The sequence below is a fragment of the Lissotriton helveticus genome, chromosome 3_1, assembly GCF_964261635.1.
Source record: "Lissotriton helveticus chromosome 3_1, aLisHel1.1, whole genome shotgun sequence".
In the NCBI taxonomy this organism is placed as follows: Eukaryota; Metazoa; Chordata; class Amphibia; order Caudata; family Salamandridae; genus Lissotriton; species Lissotriton helveticus.
Window position 1 is genome coordinate 312,416,871 of NC_136061.1, and position 24,016 is coordinate 312,440,886.

General features: G+C 49.1%; 1 protein-coding gene across 5 annotated transcripts in view; it reads right to left on the reverse strand.

The window, feature by feature from the left end:
• The window catches only part of RPH3AL (rabphilin 3A like (without C2 domains)), a 959,424-nt gene that overhangs the window by 591,848 nt on the left and 343,560 nt on the right, over positions 1–24,016 (reverse strand). The window lies entirely within an intron of this gene.

The window sequence follows — 24,016 nt, forward strand, 5'->3', positions numbered from 1 at the left end:
TTTATTTCTTATGCTTGAGAAAGAAGACTGTTCAATAAAACCTTTTATTGAAAACGTTCATCTATTTCTCTGCACCTCTAGTGAAACGAAGCATGCACGATTGACTGAGTGAAATAACTATCTATTGTTTCCACGACTCTGAAGATCAGTTTTATCTTGGGGAAACAAAGTTGTCATGTTTATGCGGTTGTCAGAAACTAATCCCTTCTTGTGAATTCGAGAAAGTTGCTAGTGACCTCTGAGCTAGCTGGCACTCACATTTAAGTCTAATATATTCAATAGAGACCTAGTAGACCTCAGTCCTACGTCGCATCTATAGGATATGTTATTCCAATGAGCAGAGCCTATTGGGAATATAGGAACTACACTACATAGTGGGCGGGACTACACCAGCACATGGACCGCTGACTTAGCGTCCGGGGAAGTGAGGGAGCTAAAATGGCTGTTTCTATCCCCTCCGCACAAACGGCACAAGCCGCGGCGGACCAGGAGGAACACGGAGAAGGCAGGTAAGCTGCGCAAAGTACAATTTTTAAAAACAAGGTTAAAAGCACTTTCAGAGTGGCAGACAATCGCTCTGTCTGACCTGGTGGATTTTTTGCTAAAGGCTCAGTGCATACCAGTGCTGCTGAGGGTGCGGGCATACCAGTGCTGCTGAGAATATGTGCATACCAGTGCTCCTGTGGGTGCTTGCATATCAGTGATGCTGAGGGTGCGTGCATACCAGTGATGCTGAGGGTGCGTGCATACCAGTGCTGCTGAGGGTGCGTGCATATCAGTTTTGTTAATGGTGCATGCATACAAGTGCTGCTGAGAGTATTTGCATACCAGTGCTGCTGAGAGTGCTTGCATGCCATTGCTGCTGAGAGTGTATGCATACCAGTGCTGCTGTTGGTGCTTGCATATCAGTGCTGCTGAGGGTGCGTGCATACCAGTGCTGCTGAGGGTGCTTGCAAACCAGTGCTGCTGAGGGTGCTTGCAAACCAGTGCTGCTGAGGGTGCTTGCAAACCACTGCGGCTGATGGTGCGTGCATACCACTGCGGCTGATGGTGCGTGCATACCACTGCGGCTGATGGTGCGTGCATACCAGTGCTGCCGAGGGTGCATGCATACCAGAGCTGCTGAGGGAAGATGCATACCAGTGCTGCTGATGGTGCTTGCATACCAGTGCTGCTGAGGGTGCTTGCATACCAGTGCTGCTGAGGGTGCTTGCATACCAGTGCGGCTGAGGGTGCTTGCATACCAGTGCGGCTGAGGATGCGTGCATACCAATGCTGCTGAGGGTGCGTGCATACCAGTGCTGCTCAGGGTGCGTGCATACCAGTGCTGCTCAGGGTGCGTGCATACCAGTGCTGCTCAGGGTGCGTGCATACCAGTGCTGCTCAGGGTGCGTGCATACCAGTGCTGCTGAGGGTGCGTGCATACCAGTGCTGCTGAGGGTGCGTGCATACCAGTGCTGCTGAGGGTGCGTGCATACCAGTGCTGCTGAGGGTGCGTGCATACCAGTGCTGCTGAGGGTGCTTGCATACCAGTGCTGCTGAGGGTGCTTGCATACCAGTGCTGCTGAGGGTGCTTGCATACCAGTGCTGCTGAGGGTGCATGCATACCAGAGCTGCTTAGGGAAGATGCATACCAGTGCTGCTTAGGGAAGATGCATACCAGTGCTGCTGAGGGTGCGTGCATACCAGTGCTGCTGAGGGTGCGTGCATACCAGTGCTGCTGAGGGTGCGTGCATACCAGTGCTGCTGAGGGTGGGTGCATACCAGTGCTGCTGAGGGTGCGTGCATACCAGTGCTGCTGAGGGTGCATGCATACCAGAGCTGCTTAGGGAAGATGCATACCAGTGCTGCTGAGGGTGCATGCATACCAGTGCTGCTGAGGGTGCTTGCAAACCAGTGCTGCTGAGGGTGCTTGCAAACCAGTGCTGCTGAGGGTGCTTGCATACCAGTGCTGCTGATGGTGCGTGCATACAAGTGCTGCTGAGAGTATTTGCATACCAGTGCTGCTTAGGGAAGATGCATACTAGTGCTGCTGAGGGTGCATGCATACCAGTACTGCTGAGGGTGCGTGCATACCAGTACTGCTGAGGGTGCGTGCAGTGCAACTGAGGGTGCGTGCATACCAGTACTGCTGAGGGTGCGTGCATACCAGTACTGCTGAGGGTGCGTGCAGTGCAACTGAGGGTGCTGCTCTCTAAGCACCCTCAGTTGCACCCCTAAGGCTGGATTCCACCTCGTGCCTACTTCTTCCACCACGTTTCCCTTCCTGTCTCTTTATATTTCTTTTGCATGTTCTTTTTCATCTCTGTTTTCTACCTCTATCACGGTTTCCCCATCGTTCTCTTCCTCCTCTCTTTTTTCTCCCTTCTGCCTTTCCCTCTATTGCTCGCTGTCAGAGTCAGACTCTGACAATGGAAAACAGGTCCTTGTCTCTAAAATGAAGCCAAGTGCCTACCAGCTGCAGCCTCCTGCACAAATTAAGCACTGTTAAGTACTTCATTTGTCCCCCTCTCTGGAGCCAGCTGCTCCCCAATGCATTCATTGCTAGTGCCAACAGCGAGATGTGGCCTTTGTGCCTCCTCTGCCTGTGCATACCGAGTGCTATGAAGCATCTCCAGCAAGCGCACAAGGCGCTCCTCCGGTGCCACCACTTTCACTCATGAAGCCTATAACTAGGGGTGGAGGGAGGGTCAGCCTCACCCACACACCCACCTTGATAGAAGTACGGAAGTGCAACGTTTTCCCCATACCTTTGCTAAGATTGTTTTTAAAACGTCCCAGATTCAGAACTACTTCATTTCCAAGAAATATATTCTTTTAGAAATATTACACATATTTCTAGTTCATAAAAACGGGAAAAAACAGCCAATTCGAGTAACCTATAACAACAATGGATGGTTGTATCCTTCAGCCACGACTACTTAACTTCACCGTCTTTGTCAGCGTCACCCGATTTCAAAGACAGAAGAAAAACGAAAAGCAGATGAAAACTACTGCCAAGAACGGGGCTGCTCGGGGAAAAACTGTAAAACAAAACATTTGGGGCAGATTTATGATGACTGGCGCATCCCCAGGGATGCGCCAGTCATCCTGCGCCGCTGCTCCGCCACCCATGGTGCGCCGCATTTACAATGCGGCGCACCATGGGGCAAAAACGGCACAGATGTGTGACGCATCTGTGCCGTAAAGGTGGCGCATTGCTGGAGCTGCGTCGCAAGCGCGACGCAGCTCCAGCAAGGCTCAGGGGTGCCCCATCTCCACAATGCTGCGTCAAGACCTACGCCTGCTTCAAGCAGGCGCAGGGTTTTGACGCAGCATTGTCCTGAAAGTGACTGAGTGAAATCTCATAGATTTCACTCAGCCACTTTTAGGAGGCGTTCCTGCGCAGGAACGCCCCCCCCTGCGCAGGAACGCCTCCTTATGGCGCAGGGCTTTAAAACGTGACGCATCTCCTAGATGCGTCACGTTGTAAATAGGGCGCATTATTTGCGCCGCTGTTGCGTCAAATAAAGTGACGCACCGGCGGCGCAAGTCCTTCATAAATCTGCCCCTTAGTAAATGCAGAGTACAGAGGACCAGTTAAGCCACAAATTCGTATTTCACAGATTTCCTCCGAGCATACTCCCCCCCAGCATACTCTGCGACGCCAGGAAACGGATCTCTGCAGTACCAGACCATAGCCACAAGAGGGTGGTTTGGAGAGAACACACATCGCTACAGGCTCATGTAGACTAAATCGAGAATGCTGCTGCCTAGACTGAAAGACAGATCTTTGGACCAATGCCCAGCCAGCCCAGGGAGACATCTCGTAATTAAAATCCAACAGATGATTTATGCGCTGGTCTTACCGCCAAGCTATCAAGGAATGCAACGACTTTAAAACAAGAGAGGAAACACAATTAACTGTATCCAACTCCCCGAACATTCTAGAGATTGAGGACATTATCCGGCTTACGTCTGCTACCTTCAATAGTGCCGTTCATTTATTCATACAAATCTGAAGTTGAATTTTTTTTAAAGGACATGGTTCTGAGTCAAATAACCTCTGAAGAAATAAAGACATTCCCGCAGGGGTTCTTCAAACCCCCCAGTATCCCTGCTCCCGCACCAATTCCCCGTGGCCGCTCCTTACCCAGACCCAAGTCGGTAACCCATGCGCTGTCTGTCCTCTATGGCTGTAATTCCTCCAAGTGACTGTGCTCCATTGTAATCAGTTCCCCAACCAAACTGTAAAGGGCTGTGATGGGCGCTAGGCCCTCATGCTGCCAGGCACTCACATACAGACGCAGGACACACTAGAGGTCTGGTGCAACTGGCCCAGAGCACGTGGGCTCGGCCTCTTTTATTAGTGCTGTGTCACCTGACCAGTGACATCAGTGGTGGGTGGGTGTTCAGTGTAGATACAGAGTGCAGCACTAGAATGCTGACTTATGCTGGGCATTACATCCCTTCCCAAATTGGTTAAAAGAATTAAACCAAACACAAAAAGTCCAAAACCTGTGGGGGAAAGAAAACATATAAATGTATCATTGGACTTTTCCCTTTCGAACAAGTCTCTTTGGCTGCTTGCAAGCCGCAGGCATTATAGTTCTTGTGTTCAGGACTAATAGTTCTCGGTGGCACAGTTCGCAGTTGTTCGGCGGGTTCATTCTTTGTCTGTGTTGCCTGTCCGCTGTTCTCAGCCCTGCCTTTGCTTCACTCCGTTGGTGACGAGAGATAACTGGATGACCCAGGTGTCACCAGTCTTCTGGTTTTGTTCTCTCTTCTGGCTTCGTGATGTTTTCCCGGAAGGCTTTAGTGTTGACTCTTGGCAGGTGAATAGAGTAGGTGCACACATCCCTCTCACTAGGATGCCCCGCTCTCCGGTATTCCTCTCTCACCAGATATCCGGGAGGACCTCTTTGCCAGGCTTCCACTGGACTGGTGTTTTCGGTCGTGTTGCTCCACCATAGCCTTCGGGCCGTGAGCGGGGCGCTCCACGAGCCTCACCGTCGTGTCCTAGTTCCACCTGAAGGTTGAGTTGTCGACTCTTCTCATCGCTCGCGAGGCTTTCATCCCCTTCGGTCCTGCAGACGTGCATCTGTAGACCTGTCTCCCGTGCGGGACTTGCTGCCACCAGAGTCCCTCGAGGCCTCTGATTCTGGTTTGCCACGGGCTGGTGCGAGGTGGTCAGGTCCTCAACTTCCGGAGGCCTGAGTAGTCTCGCCATCCAATCTTCCGCTCAAACCCCAGCGGTAGATGTCGCCAACAGTCTAGCTTGCTCTCTTCTGCGATCGCCATGTGGATGGATGGCTCGTAGGTGGTTGTCCTTGTTCAGCACTGCCGGTGCTCTTGCCAGGCTTGTCTTCCATTGCACTCAGGTGTTCCAGTGCCTGTCACCTTGCTTCATTCCGCAGGGGCGGCTTCTTCTTGCAGTGGCAGCGTGCCATTCCGATTTCTCCCTTCTTCTTTTCTTCTTAGTGGCGGTGGCCACTCTGTTCTTTCTTCCTTCTTCTCCTCTTCTCGCGACGTACCCTGGTCCCCATTTCTTCATCTTCTCTGGCCAGGCTTTCCCATGCAGCGCGCGCACTCTGCACGTGTCGTCCTGGTCTTGTCCTAGTCCTAGGACACTGTCTTCTTGTCACTCACTTCCCAGGGTTAGCGTCGCGACCTTTTCTACTGTTCCTTTATCCTTTTCTTCATGGCGTCACGCCCTTCTTCTCCCTGTTCCTTCTTGCGACGTGATCTGGTCACTGTACTGCCTTGGTCTTCCCAGCCAGTCTTCTCCAGGTAGCGTGCACTCCACTTGTTTCTCTCTGGTCTGGGCATGGCTCTCAGACATTGGTCTCATCTTTTAGTGACTGGACCGGTTGTCGCTAACTTCACAGTTGCTTCTTTTCTTTCCTTGGCGACCAGACTGGGTGGTCGGCTTTCACCTTCGGCATGAGTCATCATGCTGTGCTATCTTCTTCCTGGTCGCTATTCACCGTCCCGGTGTCTTGGCGTTGGCGCGTCGCCGTGTGGCGTTACTCTGGCGCTCCTGATTCCTGACTCTCCTGGCACGTTCCGGCGCAGTGCTGCGCGGTCCTGTTGTGCGGGATGTGGAATTCTTGAAATCCTGTCGCGTTCCTGCGCTTCGTGGCGTGTTCCTATGTTTCTGCCACATTCCTGCGCTGTCCCCTGGCGTGTTCCTTGCGCCTTCTGGAGGGTTCCTGCGCTTCTGGCGTCGCAGTGCTGACCTTCGTTCCTCGCTCTCTACTTTGAGCACTTTGGGCACTCCGGGTCCTTTCTTGCGCTTGACCCCTGTCACTGTCTTTTCACTTGCGCAGCTCCTGGCCGTGTCGCACTCTAGATCCTCCTCATACTCCTTTGGTACCGTGTGGCGTTGCTGCGCCAATTTTGCGTTGCTGCGTGGCGTTGTGGTCTGTCCTCTAGGTTCCTCCTTGTGACTGGGAGACGTCCCTGACTCACTCTGGCACACCTGCGTGCTGTCACTTGCTTCCCGCTGCGTGATCAGTTGCAACCTTCCTTGTGCTTTGTGGCGCGTTCCGTGCTTCTTTGCTACGTGAGGCGCTAGTGCTTCACCTTGTCTCACCGTCCTCCTGGCGTTGGCTTTCTTTACCACGTCGCGCTGGAAGTGGCAGCCGCAGACTCCTTGCTGTGCGCAGGTGTCTCCTGCGCTGCTGCACACTTACTTGCTGAGTGTGTGTAAATGCCTTACTGGAGTGGCGCTACTTAGTCTGTTGGTTCGTCCAAGGCTTGTTCCTATTCCATGGGATCTTTCCTTTGCCTGCAATTGCTCCCTCCGGCCACTAGATGGCAGTGTTGCATTTCTTAGGCTTGCTTTCACTGTCCTCGTGAAAAACACCTTCGTCGATGGCTGCTGCTCACACTCGTTCACCAGGACTCCTTTAGGCTGTGGAAATAGTTCTCTTTAACCTTGCTGGACTCTCACCGTACATCAGGACTTGTCTTCCGGTGAGTCAGTCTTTTATTATATTTATTTCTCCGGGCCATGCAGGAGGGCCCACTGCACGTTCAGTGCTTTCAGTGTTGGGGGGCGAATGTTGACGCTGCTGCTGGAGCCTGCCTGCTCCCTTTCGGGCATTCTTCGCCCATGCGGTCATGTCGGGTATACGCTACCCTGCCACTCCGGTGTCCGCCCTGCCCGCAGCCGTCTTCTGGGTCACACGCTGCGCGGGTCCAATCGCGGAACACTTAGTTGCTTCTCTCATTGTACACCTGCGCCCGGCAGCTCTTCACACGCTGCCGGGTGCTCTCTGACTCCTGGCACTCAGCAGCGGCGATCGGCGTGGATGCAGACCGGCCGCTTGCTCCTGCATCAGTCTTCCCCTCCGGCTGCTCACCTTCGGTTTGGGCAGACGGCTCTCCTGGTGCGGGGGTACGCTCCTGCGAGGCCGCCTTTACTCTGCCTCAATGCGGGTCGGCTCCACTTGTGTCCGGTGTCCCGCTGCGGGTCGGGTGCTGTTTTTCTCGCTTCTCCATCCCCGCCGCCTTCACATCACACGCGGCGCGGGGTGGGGAGAAGTCGGCGCCTTGCGGGTGGGCTCCGCTGTGATTGTCTGGGCGCTGGTTCCACGTTTCTCCACCCCGCCGCTTTCACATCACACGCGGCGCGGGGAGAAGTTAGCACTTGACGGGTGGGCTCCGTTTCTTCGCTCGGCGCCTGGCAGCTCCCCTCACGCTGCGGGCGCTCTTATTAGAGTTTATTCACCCCGCCGCCGCACCTCACACACGCGGCGGGGGACGCTGCAGGCAGGCCGAGGGTGGGCTCCGCGAGCCTTGCTTTTTTCCACGGGGGCAGTTGCGGCCGACGCCACGGCAACAGCTAGCTCCGCTTGCAACTGCTGGGGCACAGTTAATGTTCATGGTTCATTGCGGGTGGGCTCCGCTTTTGGTGCTTTACAGTCCAGGGCTCACCTTCGGCCGACGGGCCTGTTCTTCCGCGGGTGGGCACCGCGATGGCTTCTCTGTCTTCTCAGGGCACGGCCACGGCAGGGCGGGCCACGGCAGGCTGGAGAGGTGCGGGTGGGCTCCGGTCTCCTCTTTCCTTTCTTCTAGGCCCGGGGCTCGACACACGCCTCGTGGGCCTCTCGGCGGCCGGCATCCTTCTCAGGGGGTGTGCCTTTGCAGCAGGCAGCTCTCTCTTCCCCTTTCCCTCGACGTTTTCTTTTAGCTGTGGCACGCTGGGCACAGCTCCGCCCTCGTCGCCATTGTAAAGGGCTGTGATGGGCCCTAGGCCCTCATGCTGCCAGGCACTCACATACAGACGCAGGACACACTAGAGGTCTGGTGCAACTGGCTCAGAGCACGTGGGCTCGGCCTCTTTTATTAGTGCTGTGTCACCTGACCAGTGACATCAGTGGTGGGTGGGTGTTCAGTGTAGATACAGAGTGCAGTACTAGAATGCTGACTTATGCTGGGCATTACACAAACCACAACTTCACAATGATGGGCCCCACCTCTGCGGGATTCTTCTGACCCGGAGCCAAACGAGGCAGACAGAGGCTGACAACGTGGTTCTGAACGCAACGACCTTACACCCGTGGGGAAACTCCATCTGCGATATTGCGTTTTTTAATTCCAGAGTTATCAGTCCGCCCGAGACATAAAACTCATTAAAGAGACGTTGAAAAAGATTAACTTGCCTCGGACAGTTTCAAAGAGAATATAGACTATAAAGATCCCTCTGAACCAGTCATTTGTAGTCATTATTGACTTAGGCAAAAGAGGAGTCCCTGCAGCATCATTTGCTAGTCGGTCAAACAAAGAAGACTAGTTTATTATAACCCACAAATAAAAGGTTATATTTGAACTCAATCACAGTTTCACAAGTAATGTTGCCACACCACCCCTAAGGAAAATGCCGGCTATTCGCTCAAGTTAAGATTCTGCAAGTAATTCACCCATCAGATTTTATTGCTTTCATCCAAAGCTCTACAAAAGGGGGTGGTGATGGACGGAGCATCAGAACCAATCAAACACTCACACCCAGTCAAAAGATCTGAGTTTGATCCATCACCGTTCTTTAGCCCACTCTGCCACCCCAGTTCAGACATGGCTATATGCAAATCAGTCTGACCCTGTGCCTCATGGGAACAGTCCAGCCCGAACTGCCAAGCCATGCCTTCCCTGGACCGGAAACAAGCTTCCGAGGACCGGTTTCTGGCATTCCAGTCGTCTTCAGCCCGGTTTGCTTGAATCCAGTGGCAAATTGAGCAAGGGACTCACGTCTGAGCATACCCTGCCACACTTATGGCGGTCAAAGCGGTACAAAAGGGGGTGGTGATGGACGGAGCATCAGAACCAATCAAACGCACCCAGTCAAAAGATCTGGGTTTGATCCATCACTGTTCTTTAGCCCACTCTGCCACCCCAGTTCAGACATGGCTTTATGCAAATCAGTCTGACCCTGTGTCTCATGGGAACAGTCCAGCCCGAACTGCCAAGCCATGCCTTCCCTGGACCGGAAACAAGCTTCCGAGGACCGGTTTCTGGCATTCCAGCCGTCTTCAGCCCGGCTTACTTGAATCCAGTGGCAAAGTGAGCAAGGGACTCACGTCTGAGCATACCCTGCCACACTTATGGCAGACAAAGCAGTACAAAAGGGGGTGGTGATGGACGGAGCATCAGAACCAATCAAACACTCACACCCAGTCAAAAGATCTGGGTTTGATCCATCACTGTTCTTTAGCCCACTCTGCCACCCCAGTTCAGACATGGCTATATGCAAATCAGTCCGGTCCAGGGAAGGCATGGCTTGGCAGTTCGGGCTGGACTGTTCCCATGAGGCACAGGGTCAGACTGATTTGCATATAGCCATGTCTGAACTGGGGTGGCAGAGTGGGCTAAAGAACTGTGATGGATCAAACCCAGATCTTTTGACTGGGTGTGAGTGTTTGATTGGTTCAGATGCTCCGTCCATCACCACCCCCTTTTGTACCACTTCATCCAAAGCTCAGCACGATAGAACCTAATACAAAACATTAAGATACTATAGTTGTTTAAACTTATGATAGTGTCATGGAGCGGAGCCTTAGATGGTTCTGGAGTCCCCTAAATTTGAAACTCGCTTCATCGAAATGATGTAGCTAATAACACATTGTTTATAACAAAGCTACTACGAACTGGATTCCACTAGAGTGGCACACTGGCAGTACCAAGTATCACATTCCAATTTTTCGCATTATTAATCGACCCACACAAAAGACTAGTCACACTTCCAATTTTTATGGGCATCAGAGGTTCTGCTGCAAAAAAATGTTATTGTATGTAGAGGATTACCTTAACATGAATATAACACAAGTAAATATTTTCAAGCTCTTTGCAATATCTTACTCATTATTTAAATTGAAATTTGAGATAGCTCAAATCATGCCTTTGCCTGTTAATTTAGAGATCAAAGGGACTCATAGTACCTATACAATTTGCTGATCAACTAATTGAGCGCACTGCTACCCAGCTAAATTCAGTCAGCTGGACTGAAGAGGGAAAGGGTAAACATTCCAAAGGGTAGTAGCTTTGTAGCAAAGAGGGTGTCCACCAAGGCTTTTCTGACAGTAACAACAAATTGTCAAGTGAGTCACTGATGAAGACCCTAGGGTGACAGTGAGAATGTAGGGCCGAAACCTAATGCACAGGTAGAAAGGTGCCAAAGAATGAACAGCCTTATGAAGTATACAAGGAAGTTGAAATCTTTTTTTCTCCACAGGTTGATAACATGAGATGCAGTTGGGTGTGGCGATGGAGCTTGTGCTGAAGGCAGATAACAGAAAGCATGGGAGTCCATGCATCAGGGTGTTGCTGCCATCCAGATGTGAGAGTACAAGGGTTTGAATAGCAGTTTGAAATCACGTATGGAAGAAAAGGCTCCGGTTTCTTTAGAAGAGAGAGCTGGTACCAGCCACCAAGGAGATGGTGACAATTAAAATTGTCAAACAAAAATAGAGAAGGCCCCTGTAATCGGATATACCAGCAGGTTAAGGGGAAATATATCAGTCTAAAAAACAGAACAAAACCCTGCCTGGTAACAAAATCTAAGCAATGTGTCCAATAGTGTATACAACAGTGAAAACGTCCCAGAACAGCCCACAAAGTCTCCATTCTGGAGTAAAATATAACACATTAATTCATTTTTTGTTATCGCAATAGAGTGCAATCAAATATTCATTTTTATACAATTTCTACACAAGAAACGGATCAAGAGTACAATATATACATTATTATATAAAGGCTGGTCTCTGGGAACCCCCAAAAACGCAATAACCTCTAAATCCAACTCACTCAAACTACCATTCACTCAAACCAGACATATCAGATCGATCCAGCTTTTCAATCGTCCTAGCATATCCCACATCAAATAGACTGCTTTTTAGACTATTAAAATTGTCCCCGTTGCCAAAGTTTAACGAAATATAGATGGGTATTTTACAAGCACTGATGTAGATCATTTTTCATATTGAAGTCAAATTCCAGCTTTATCATTGAATGTATCAATAATGTTCTTATAAAGGAGCAATACAATTCCTTGCACTTTAAACAAGCATTAGAGAAGCCAATAGGTTAATGCAAAATATATTGGCAGGGCCGGACTGGGAACTAAAACCGGCCCTGGCAAAGTGCTAAGCCGGACCCCCTCGACCTCCCCAGGGGGTTGTGGGTGCCGCCGAGCTCTTTGCAGGGCCGGTTTTCGGCCGATTTTGTTACAGGGCCGGTTTTGTAACCGGCCCTGTATAAAAAACGGCCCCCAGGGGTGCCAAACTGGCCCCCACCCGTGCGGCGCACCGGGGGATTGCCCGGTGCCCGCTATGGCCAGTCCAGCCCTGTATATTGGTTTTGTCCATTTTTTAACATGCTGTACAGCAGTTGAGCTTCTGTGCAACATGGCTTAAATGGAAAAAAAGCGCTAAGACGCAGTCACTGTTGGCCGCATCATAGCACTTTTTAAAAATTGTAAGCCATGTAAAAAAGCATTGGCATAGCCAATGGATTTTACATAGGCAAAACCTATTATTGGTTTTAATTGGTTGATTATATGCCTACAACTAAGTTACTGTTTTGGAGTCAAAGAAAATAACTTAGCCAATTATTATTTAAATATCAGAGCTACTCAGACAACAAACAGAAGAGGAGAGCTGCACAAAAGGCCTGACTACGAGGCTACAACTGAAAAGCCAATACTTGTAATAACATGAAACCAATTATCCAAATTAGCACACAAACACGGATCAAGCTGGGGGCATACAGTGCCTAAAACCCATCCTTAAAAGTAAGTTCGCCATGTTGTAAAACCTAAACGAGTGCCCGCGGCAAATGGTGGGGTTCTAAACTCAGATTTGTGCCTTGTCTGCAGATGACAGTGTTAAATTTCTGTTTAGGCTGACTAAGTTCTTTATGCTTTCAAGGTCGATAAGTAGAATACACTCAAAACTGAAACTTTTATTTACACTGCTGTAAAATGACAAAACTGGCAACAAATGCCACATTAGAACAAGCCATTTTAGGTCTCGCCTCGAGTGCAGCGCGCAGTCGTTGCTCTAGGAGAGGGCCTCTTGGCATCGCTACAGCTTTTCTAGAAGATCATGTATGTGGTGCTCACACGCTATTGGGCTTTGCGTGCGTCTTTATAAAAAGACAGCACACAATTGGACAAAGGAGGGTGCATGTCCCACCTTTGTATCCGCCCACGGCCTACGGGTTGCGAGAGCAAGTAGCAGCGCCGTCTGTTTGCTCGCGTTAATTGTAAACAGATGGTGGTCGGGCTGGCCCTCACCATTCACGGGACCCTGCCCGACACACTGGCTCGAACCTACCACCTTCACACTGCACGTGTATGCCTTTGCTTTTGAAATGGCTGTCGTTATAAAGAATGAAACACACCCATAACTAAACTCGTTGCAGGCAAGTTGCTTCTTACCGATAACTAGCTTTAGAGCACTCGTGACAAATTCATGTTGTGTACATACTAATGCCATCTGGTGGTTGTCTGTGTAATGAAACTCCAGACCAGTTCTAACAAGCATTGGCATAGCCAATAGGTCTCGCTTTTGGGACCTTATAAGTGTTTATTCATGCAACAGTTTCTGTTGTTTCACCAAGGATATTGTGCTGGATGCCTAAACACTTATAAGGTCCAAAATGAATGACCTATTGGCTATTCCAATGCTTGTTTTGCAACGGGTCCACAACAAATTGCAATACGTGTGAAAATGCGGGCACTGTAGATAACCTACTGAATACGAGCCACGCGCTTGATGTCAAACAAGCTCAGGTCCTAAGTTTAAGTAACCGAAAAAAATGAAAGCACTTTGTTCAGCGGAGTGTGTGGCTGTGTCTTTAAAACTATAATGCATCTTCGGGGTCTGTCCACCTTGGGACTCGCTTTGTTTGTGTTTTGGGTTGTTGGGGAGTTGGGGGGAAGATGGGGGGCGGGATGGGGGGCGGGATGGGGAGGGATGGGGTGCTGTTGGGTGGAGGGGGGTGGGGGGTTGGGGGGGGGAGGGGTGGTGACGACGAGTGGTTGGTTGTGCGTGTGAGGACTGGTCTGCTGGCCCGCTACTATTGGTTGTGGAGGGTGTTTGTCCTTCTATGCTGGACCTTGGGGGCTGGTTGTTGGTCTGAGAACATGAGCTGGGAGTGGTACGGGGGGAGCCAGTGCTGGGAGGAGAGGAGAGATTTCCCGGGCCTGGGAGTTGTCTGGAGAGGGGGACTCCAGGGAGGGGGGGGCCTGCTGGATTTAGCTGCTGGAGAGCTGGGGGGCCTGATCTACTCACATGCCTATTAGCTTGGGTACTTGGAATGTGAAGGGCCTTAACTCTCCACAGAAGCGCCTGAAGTTGTGGAAATACCTTTTGGATCACCACTTAGACATGGTGGGGCTCCAGGAGACCCACCTGGCCCGTAGAGATGAGCTCCGGCTCCGACATAAGCAGTTTCCCCTCATATACAGATCTTCCGCTTCTACCAAGCACATAGGGGTGGCTCTTTTATTCAGGTCTTCCATTCAATTCCAGCCTCTGGGAGTGAATAGCGATAAGGAGGGCAGGTGGTTGATGGTTAAAGGGATGCTTCAGGGGCGCCTGTGTACGTTTGTGGTAGTGTATGTGCCGAATGCCCAGCAGAATAACTTTCTTCAGGGACTGTTGGATGCCGTGGGGGCCTTCGTCGAGGGTCACCTGGTGGTTATGGGGGACTTTAATATGGTGTGGGATCAGGCTGTGGACAGCTCCCGTGCCCAGAGGACGGACTCTGGTGTCTTTTCCACTGTCACTAAACGAAGGATGGAGGAGCTGGGCCTTCTAGATGGATGGCGTGAAGTGAACACACAGTCCAGGGACTATACGTTTTTTTCTCATGTGCACCACACCTACTCACGCATTGACTATGTTTTTGTGAGTCAGGCCCTCAGGGGAGATGTCCGGGCTTCTACGATTTTTCTTCTCTCTGTCTCAGATCATGGCCTCTTGACACTCCAGCTTCAGTGGTCAGTGAGGGGGGATGGGTATCGGAAGTGGTACTTTCCGGCAGCTCTGGTGCATGATGATGCATCCTGTAAGGAACTTAGGAAAGCTATCAGGGAGTTCTTAACGCTTAACCCGAGCTCGGACACCTCGGTATTTAACACCTGGGATGCTTGTAAGGCCTCGCTGAGGGGCACCTGCATAGGGCTTAACGCGGCTCTTAATCGCCTGCGTAGGGTAGAGCCTTGGAGGTTGAGCTTGAGAAACTTGAGCGGGCCCACAAACTAAACCCTTCTCGCATGACACTCCGACCTCTGTCGGCTATTAGGGGGAAGTTGAAGGCACATTACACCAACCGCTCTGAACTAACCCTCCTGCGTTTGCGCCGGGGGTCGTATGCTCAGGGGAACAAAGTGGGCCGCCATTTGGCACGCCAGCTCCGAGAAAAGAGGGAGAGGGAATATATAGGGGGGATCCGGGATTCAGGAGGCACGATTCATCATCGGGATAGGGACAAGGCGGATATTTTTGGACGATTCTACGAGACGCTTTATAAAGGTGATTCTCTAGACACGGAGGAGCAGGACGCCTTTTTGTCTGGCCTCCCCCTCCCACAGGTCTCTGCCGTTAGCAATGACCAACTGACTGCCCCCTTTACTAGGGAGGAAGTCTTGGTGGCGATCAAGGCCCTAAAACCCAATAAAGCCCCTGGGCCTGATGGGTATACAGCTTATTTTTATCAATCGTTTGCCTCGGAACTTGTCGATTGCCTAGTCTCCCTTTTCAATAGCATGGCAACAGCCGGGGAGACCACGGGCACTATGGCTGAGGCCCTGATATCTGTGATCCCCAAACAGGGGAAGGATCCCTCCAGCTGTACCTCGTACCGCCCTATAGCCTTATTGAATGTGGATGCCAAACTGTACTCCTCTCTAATCGCCCGCCGGCTGCAAGATTTGATGCCGGCCATTATACACCCGGACCAGTCAGGCTTCATTAAAGGGCGGCAGACTCATGACAACTTACGGAGAGTGATTCACCTGATTGAGAAGGCCTCTAGGTTCCGGATTCCTGCTGTACTGGTGGGTCTAGATGCGGAAAAGGCCTTTGACCGGATCGATTGGGGCTTTCTGTTCCGCACCCTGACTGCTTTTGGATTCTCACCCCAATTCCTTACGATGCTTCAGGTAAATTTCCATCGACCGACCTCGAGGGTATTGGTTAACGGACATCGGTCAGCTGCGTTCCCCCATACAAGAGGTACGAGACAGGGGTGTCCTCTCTCCCCTCTTCTCTTTGCCTTGAGTATTGAGCCTCTGGCGCTGGCGATTCGGGAGAATGACCACATCAAGGGCATACCCTTCACGGGGGAGCAACATAAAATATCTCTCTTTGCAGACGATGTCCTGCTGTCTTTAGGTGACCCCGCTCGATCCCTACCATCTGTCCACGAGGAGCTATCCCGGTTCGAAGCAGTGGCGGGATTCCGAGTTAACTTTGATAAGTCGCAGGTCCTGAATTTGACCCTCCCGTCAGCTGAGGTGGATCGGCTACGCGTGCTGACGACTCTGTCTTGGACCCCCTCATCCTTAATGTACCTGGGGGTACGCCTCACGCCAACTGTGGGCTTCCTCTTTGCGGCGAACTTCCCCCCACTGTTGGCTTCGGTGCGCCATGACCTTGACCGGTGGAAGCCAAAATACCTTTCGTGGCTCGGCCGGATACATGCGCTTAAAATGGTCCTCCTCCCCAGGTTCCTTTACCTTTTCCAGGCCCTACCTATCCCTTTAGACACGGACTTCTTCCGCCGCCTGAAGACGATGATGCTGAAGTTTGTTTGGCAGGGGGGCCGGGCTCGGATACCCTTTACGACACTTCGTCGGCCGAGGGTGGAGGGGGGAGTCGGACTCCCGGACATGCTGCTGTACTACAAGGCCGCACAGTTGCGGGTGATAGTGGAGTGGACCCAACAGCTTTCGGAGAAGCACTGGCTACATATGGACCGGGCAGTGGCGGGTAGATCGATCTGGGACCTGGTCTGGAAGCCTAAGGTAGATCGGCCGAAGAATGCTTACATCAGCACTCCCACTAGCACGGTTCTAAAGGTGTGGGATACGATCACTGGTGACGATCGATGGACCACCTTCCCCTCTCCCTTCACCCCCATCCACTTTAATCCGGCCTTCCCGCCGGCCGCTCAGGAGGGTCCCTACCGCCAGTGGCGTGAGGGTGGATGTCGGGCACTTACGCACTTGTTTCATGGGAACGTGCCCCTCACCTTCCACAATTGTATGCGTGATTATGGTCTTTTACCTACAGAATGCTACCGCCATGCCCAGCTCCTTCACTGGGCGACCTCGGAGGGGGTTCGTGGGGCTGCTACTCGTCCACTCTCTCTCTTTGAATCCTTCTTGCTTCGCACTTCGACGATGCGGGGAGCGATTTCGTTTTTATACAGCCTGCTGCTGCGCACGGTGATTGCCCCTCGCCCTCGATATATGGAGCGGTGGGAGAGCATTCTGGAGCGGGACATTTCTGATACGGAATGGAAACACCTCTGGAGGGATGTGGCAGCGCACAACCATTCTGTGAGCCTTCGGGAAGCCCACCTGAAAACAATGTATGACTGGTACCTGTACCCCTCCAGGCTCCATCGCATTTTTCCTACGTCATCGGATCGATGTTGGAGAGGGTGTGGCCTGCTGGGCGACTTCCAACATATTTGGTGGGATTGCCCGATCATCCGCCCCTTCTGGTCGGAGATACTCTCCCACATCAAGGAGATATTGGGGTACCCGATCTCGGACTCGATGGCTCATGTCCTGCTGAGTCTTCGAGACCCATTGTTGGAACACCAGACTAAGGCTGATAAGCGTATTCAGTGGCTGTGCCTCGGGGCGGCTAAGCTCACCCTGGCAGCGGCGTGGAAAAAGCCGCAAGCACCGGCTGTATCACTGTGGCACTCGAGGTTGTGGGGCCTTCTGAGCATGGAGAGAATGTCGGACATCTTCCTGGGGGACTTTAAGAATTTCCACTTTCGATGGGGTCCACTAGTTCGCTTTTTGTCATCTGGCCTACCGTCGGCGGTATGCCCGCCCACGCTACGAGCCTTGCATTTGTTTCAAGTATGATTGGTTTGTGTGTCCTCCCTCCGGGATATGGTGGGAGCGTGGCTATGTCGTCACCACCGGGGAAGGGTGGGGGGTGGGGGGAGAACCAGTTGGGGTTTTGTTACTATTCATTGTTGCGGCTCTGCTTAGCTTGGGGCCTGGGAAATTCTATGGCTCCGGGTACCTTTCTATTATTGCTCCTGGACAGTATTTCTGTGGACAATTGAGAAGACACGAGCGTTGTGTCTGACCTTCCCTGATGAAGCGTGTATTATTGTGGATTGCTTTCAGCTTTTTCATTTACAGCATATTACACTCCCCTGTGTGGGATTTGTGGCGGGGTTGTCGCCTATTCTTTTCCTTTTCCCCCTTTCCTCCCTTCCCTCTTTCCTTTGAACAAATACAATAAAAATATGTTTTACAAAAAAAACTATAATGCTAGTGCCTTTGGTTTTTAGAAACATTCAGGCATTTTACAGTTGCACACAACAAGGCAATTGTCTCAAGTAACATGTTAAGATATTACAAATTGCAAGCAATTACGTGAGTAGAAGACTCACCTCTTTAAAGAACACTACATCACATTGCATTACCAAGCTTTTGTCTCCCAACACTCATTGACTTTCTGCACGTCTTTAAGGATGTACAGTGCTCGGCTGCCCTTTGGATAGGTTTGCACTATAGAAATACAATATACATAAATACCTCCTCCCAGTCACCACATTCAATACAGTAAAGACACATGGGCACTATCACATCAATATTTACAGACTATAGAGAGAAAATGTTTCTTATCTGACTGGCCCACACTATTCTATTCAGTATTAAAAGTGATATTGATAAAGAATTATGTAAGAGCCAAAATTGTGTCTGTGATAAGACTGGCGAAATTTTATTCCTAGAGACAGAGTTCCACGTTTTGGACCAGACGTCATCAGAGATCGGGAGGAGGAGTGTGATTCCCAATAGGCGATAAGCTTCTTATTAAGGACTTGAGTCGTTTATAAATCCAGGAAACTTGGTGCCCCAGCTTATTTATCCACGCTACGTATTGTGAAAGGGAAGGGAATGATGACAGTAGTTTAGCTTTTGTTAGTGCTATCTTTATTTTTAAGAAGTTGTAGAACTCCAGGGAGTCCGGATTAAATTTAGATTGTAGGTCTTTGAAGGTAATGGGATATACTGAGTCTACTAGTTGGTGTGGAAAGAAAATACCTTTGTCAATCCATGTATTATAATGTAGTGTACTCCCTTTATGAAGAATGTTATGGTTGTCCCACAATGACTAAATTTGATTGTCTTACGCTGCCATCCAATTTTTTATCTAATGTCACTAAAGCGTGCTTTGAATTCTTAAAAATAGATCTAACACTCGTGAGATTGGAGGTAAGTAGGGCGGCTGGGGCTGGGTTATGGAGCAAATATTTCTCAATGTCTAGCTAGACTGGGGTATATCCCACGGATGGAACGAACCAGTACAAGCCCCGTTAAGCTAAGAACGCTGGATTTATCTCTGTTCAGCTTGTAACCCGAGTGGGTCAAATAAACTTCTATGGTACGCATCAGGGCCCTAACAGAAGGGCTCGGGTCCTTCGTGACTATAAGAATGTCATCCGCGTAAGCTGCCAGTTTCACCTGAGAATCTTTAAAGCTTACTCCTTTTATTTCCTGATTAAGTTTAAGGTCCTGAATTAAAGATTCAAGGACTAAGAGAAAGAGGGAAGGTGAAAGAGGGCAACCCAGTCTAGTACCTTGTTCAAGTGTAAAAGCATCTGACAAGGTTCCATGGATTGCGATGCATGCGGTGGGTGCTGAGTACATGGCCATAACCATGTTGATTATGGAGCTACCTAGATTGAAAGACAGCATTCATTGTCTCAGGAATGACTATGAGACTCCATCTAATGCCTTTTCTGCATCCAGCGTGATGGCTATTGATGGTTCAGGTATCAACTTTGCTTTCTCAAGTATGTGACATAATAAGCGGGTGTTATCATTTGACATTCGATTTTTGAGGAAACCAACTTGGGAATTACTAATTAGCTTTTGGCAGAACCGCATTCAGTCTTATTGCTAGAATTTTTGCATAGATTTTACAGTCCACAGTCTAGGTTGGTGTAGATTTTACAGTCCACATTAATCAGTGAAATTGGCCTATAGTTTTTATGTAAAAGGGGATACCCCTCTTTAGGAATAACAATAATATTGGCTTCATTCATTGATTTGGATGTGTGTCCTTCCTTAGCAATGGTATTAAAAACTTTTAAGACAGTTAGTTTTGGAGACTCTCCGAATGCCTTGTAAAAGGAAGCTGAGAAGCCATCTGGGCCTGGAGCTTTGTTGTTTTTCAGAGATTTAATAGAGTTAGTTAATTCCGAGATAGGCTTTCTCAGCACTTCCCCGTCTGATTCCGATAGGCTGGGTAAGTTTAGAGATTTTAAATATCTGGCTCATTGTTCTGGATTTACTTACGGTTTGTTTATTTTTATAAAGGTTCTCATAAAAGGATTTTAAAATGTTTAGGATCTCCTTTTGTTTAATTTGAATTGCATTAGTGGAGTCTTTTATCAAAGAGATAGTAAATTGTCTCTGTTTGTGTTTAAGGTAGGAGGCTAATAGTTGCCCGCTCGGTTTCCTTCGCAGAGTTTGAGGGCCTTAAATTTGTTTATCCACACTCCCGCTCTCTTACTCACAATTTTATTATATTCATATTTTTTCTTCACAAGTTGGTCAAGGATACCTTTGTCATCTAACGCGTTGGCATGTGAGGTCTTTAGGAATTCAAATTCTTATTGATTTTTGCTTTAATCCTAATGATTACCCCCCTAATAGTTGCCTTACGAGCAACCCACAGGATGAAAGTGGCGAAGTCTGGGAGATCGTTGTGTTTAATGTAGTCATAGATAGCATTCTCAATCTTTTCTTTGTCTCTTGGATCGGAAAGTACCTCCTCATTAAAGCGCCATCGTTTAGGAGGAAGTGTGGAATGAGTACCTGCTAGTTTGGTGCTAATACTGGAGTGATCTGACACTAGTTTCAGGGCAATGTCCGGTTGGTCGATAAGGTGGGAAAAGGAGCCGGATACTAAAATATAGTCGATCCTAGTGTAAGAGTTGTGCAGGGCTGAATAAAATGTATAGTCGCGTGTGTCTGAATGCTGGAGGCGCCATGCATCTTTGAGATTAAATTTGGCACAGATTTTATGGAGAATCTCATGGGAGCGGGTGTTTTGATATCTACATTTGGATTGGCGGTAAATTAGGGGATCTAGAGGCAAGTTGAACTCCCCTCCTACTATGACAAGATCATCTTGTGGAAAGCTTCCTATTGTATCCGAGATCTTTCCCCAGAAGATGGGCTCATCGGAATTAGGGCCATATATATTGAGAACTTGAATTGCATGGTCCTTGTGCCAGAAACTGAGGCCTATTGAGTACCTGGAGCTGGGCGGTATGGAATTTATCCCTTCCGATAGACAGCTGAGGTAGAACCGTCAACCTAGAAGACCCAGCCGTATCGCCAGCTCACGATCAGACTTGCATGGAACGCTGTATGGATACTATTTCTCATAGAAGTCACCCCCAATGTAGGCCTTCGTTCTTCCTCCGTAGCAGGTGAGTCCAGTAGTGTGTCGGAATGGCACTATTGATTAGTAAAGCAACTTTTTCTAGGTGGGCCCGAGATTGACTACCTAAAGAGATAGAGGCACATAGGACTAGGCTTAGAGTCAATGGGTAAGGCAATGCGGGTGGTGATATCAATAGTAATTAGCAGGGCTAATGTGAATAAACAGCATCAATGGCAATACCTTGGCTACATAGATTACTCCGGCAGTGCTAGCAATGGCGGCAGTACGTATAGGACATGTCACTTAAGTCACGTGAAGGCGAATCACCGACTACAGCACAAACATTGAGGAACACAATATCCTCCGAGTTCCTGAGACATTAAAACAAGATGACAATCCACCTCTGGGAGCAAGACCAACTAGTAAATCGAAGCAGGACATCAGGGGGTCAAATCACACTCCGCATGGGCAACTTGCAACTGAGAGTTAGGCGTCGCGATAGAACAAGGAAAGAAAAGCAGGGAATAATATGCAACAGCCCAAGTGCACTTTACAGCTTTACAGATAAAAGATGCTTTGCCGCCATTTTAATCACAGGCAGCACTCTTTCTCCATCCTGCGGTTGCGGTTGTGCTTTATCAGTGCCGGCAGGGACAGAGTCAGTGGCATATGTGGATACAGTAAGTGCTGTTCTTTGAATAGTCCGTTATGTGTTCGCATCGGAGATAGATGTTAAAGTGTGCGTTTAGTGAGCCATTAAAGCGCCACTGCAGGGTCAGGCATCACGCCCTTGAGCTGTACAATTGTTCTAATCGGTTCCCTCTAGCACGTAAGATATGCTCCGCTAGCCTGAACACCCACTTTCTGCGACGACAGGGGTTGCAATAAGGCATATAAGATGCAGTAGTCCAGCTTCAATATCCGGCAATCTTCGTCAAAACGTAGTCTTCTCCGCCGCCTCCATTTTGTGGGATATGAGTCGGGCAGGTCTCGCTATCTCATCCGAGATTTTCTGTCAACCAGGCCTAAAAACACCGGATCCTCCAGTCAGAGTCTGCGCCGCATATTCTTATGGGCCAAAATCTGGTATCCGCTTCTCCGTACGTTCACTTTAGCTCCAAATTTTCACCGGGATCGCTCCTCCGTGCTCGGAACGACGGGATCAGGCAGCCATTACCACTGCCGTCCACGCCATGACCCCCCCAAAGCTTCATTATTTCAGCAGCAAAGTTAAATGTGCTGAGATGTGCACATAAATGCTTAAAAGTTGACCTTATCCTGACATGCTTACTTTTGTTTTTAAAGCCTCACACTACATAGCATTAAAGAATGTACTTGATTAATAATAACGTTTTGAACTGTTTTGCTAGAAGCACTTTATTATTGAATAAAATGACTTCATATTATTTCACACACTAAACACAATGCATGAATTGAAAATGTTAATAGGTTAACCTATTTCTTTTTCCGCTATATAATGAACAGATGTGGTGCTGAATAATATTTGTTGCAGTTGATGTTCCCTATTTCACATAAGTCTATTGCGTGGCCTTACTAGGACCTTGCACTGTTTCTTCACAAGCTTTAACATTTCATTAAACCAAGGAGCTGGAGGCAAAGAGCGGCATGAGCTTTCAACAGTGACTGGTAAGCAATTTTTCCATGGCTTCCGTAAGCCAGCATTGAAATTGGTCATGATCCAAGGTCGACAGTTGTTTTATGTCCGGCCTCATACACTGGAGTAGTTTGCTAAGAGCAGGCAGGGATGTTTAGCCTGGACCTGCTCGTTGTTTTAGCCATAGACGAGACCAGTGGTGGTCCATTCTATATTTGCCATATGTGAAAATCTGACTTCTTCTCAGAATCTGATCAGCCCCTGGCTTTAAGAATGATGAACATCACCAAGTGTTGTACTGGTGTGTCTCTCTCTGTACACATTCTATCTCTAACCCAGTATTCCAGCAGTACGGAATCAAACACCCCACAGAAACATGATAACAAAACAATTTTAGGATGCCTTTGTGGAGCAGACGCAAAAAAGCGCCCACTTTTCCCCTATGGAGCTCAGATTGCTTTTCACTTGACGGAAATGTGCTGTCCATGGACCTATGAAGTATGGGTCCCACTGGGCAGGAAAATATCTGTGCCCCAGAGTTTGATAGTGAGTCATTCTTTTTTCACTCTCTGCCGCCTCCTATCCATCTCTATTTAGAGTCCCACTGTTCTTCTAGATAACAGGTTCTGCTTTGTACAAAAGAGTCAAGGAAACAGTGGATTATTCTTTCTATGAAAGATTCCTACAATTGTTTGCGAGGTAAGCAGGGTTGTCGAGAGGCCTCAATTAACAATGAAAAATGGAAACTAAACTGGCCTGGCTGTGGTGAGCGATGGAGTGGCCTTCAAGATATGGGTGTGATTTGGAATTTGTTCTAACCTGAAGAGGGACTGCAAGAGTTTAATGTAAACAATTTGAGGAATTCCTCCATAGATGCTCCGGTCCATTCCTCCAAACAGGGTAATTGATAGATGATCCTATTGCTACAGAGAAATACATGTCTTACAACTTTCTTACACAACTCTGCTTGTGATGAGTAGTATAATTCAGTTTATGGAATTGTCCTATGAGCACGTTGTCTAAAAGCATATGTTATTTCACCTGAATATGCCCTACAGCGACTGATCAATCATTATAGAGAGCCAAGGATGAGAATTAGAACTACCTGTAAGCGGAGGTTGAAAAGCAACAGAATCCGATTTTCAAATATAGCGAGGCTCAAGAGACCAAACAATGCAACATTTAGAACACCAGCTCTCTCCTTTATTTTTTTAGTTCTTGCCTACTGATCACTGTCAGTTGTTGATGATCTATTGTCTCCATT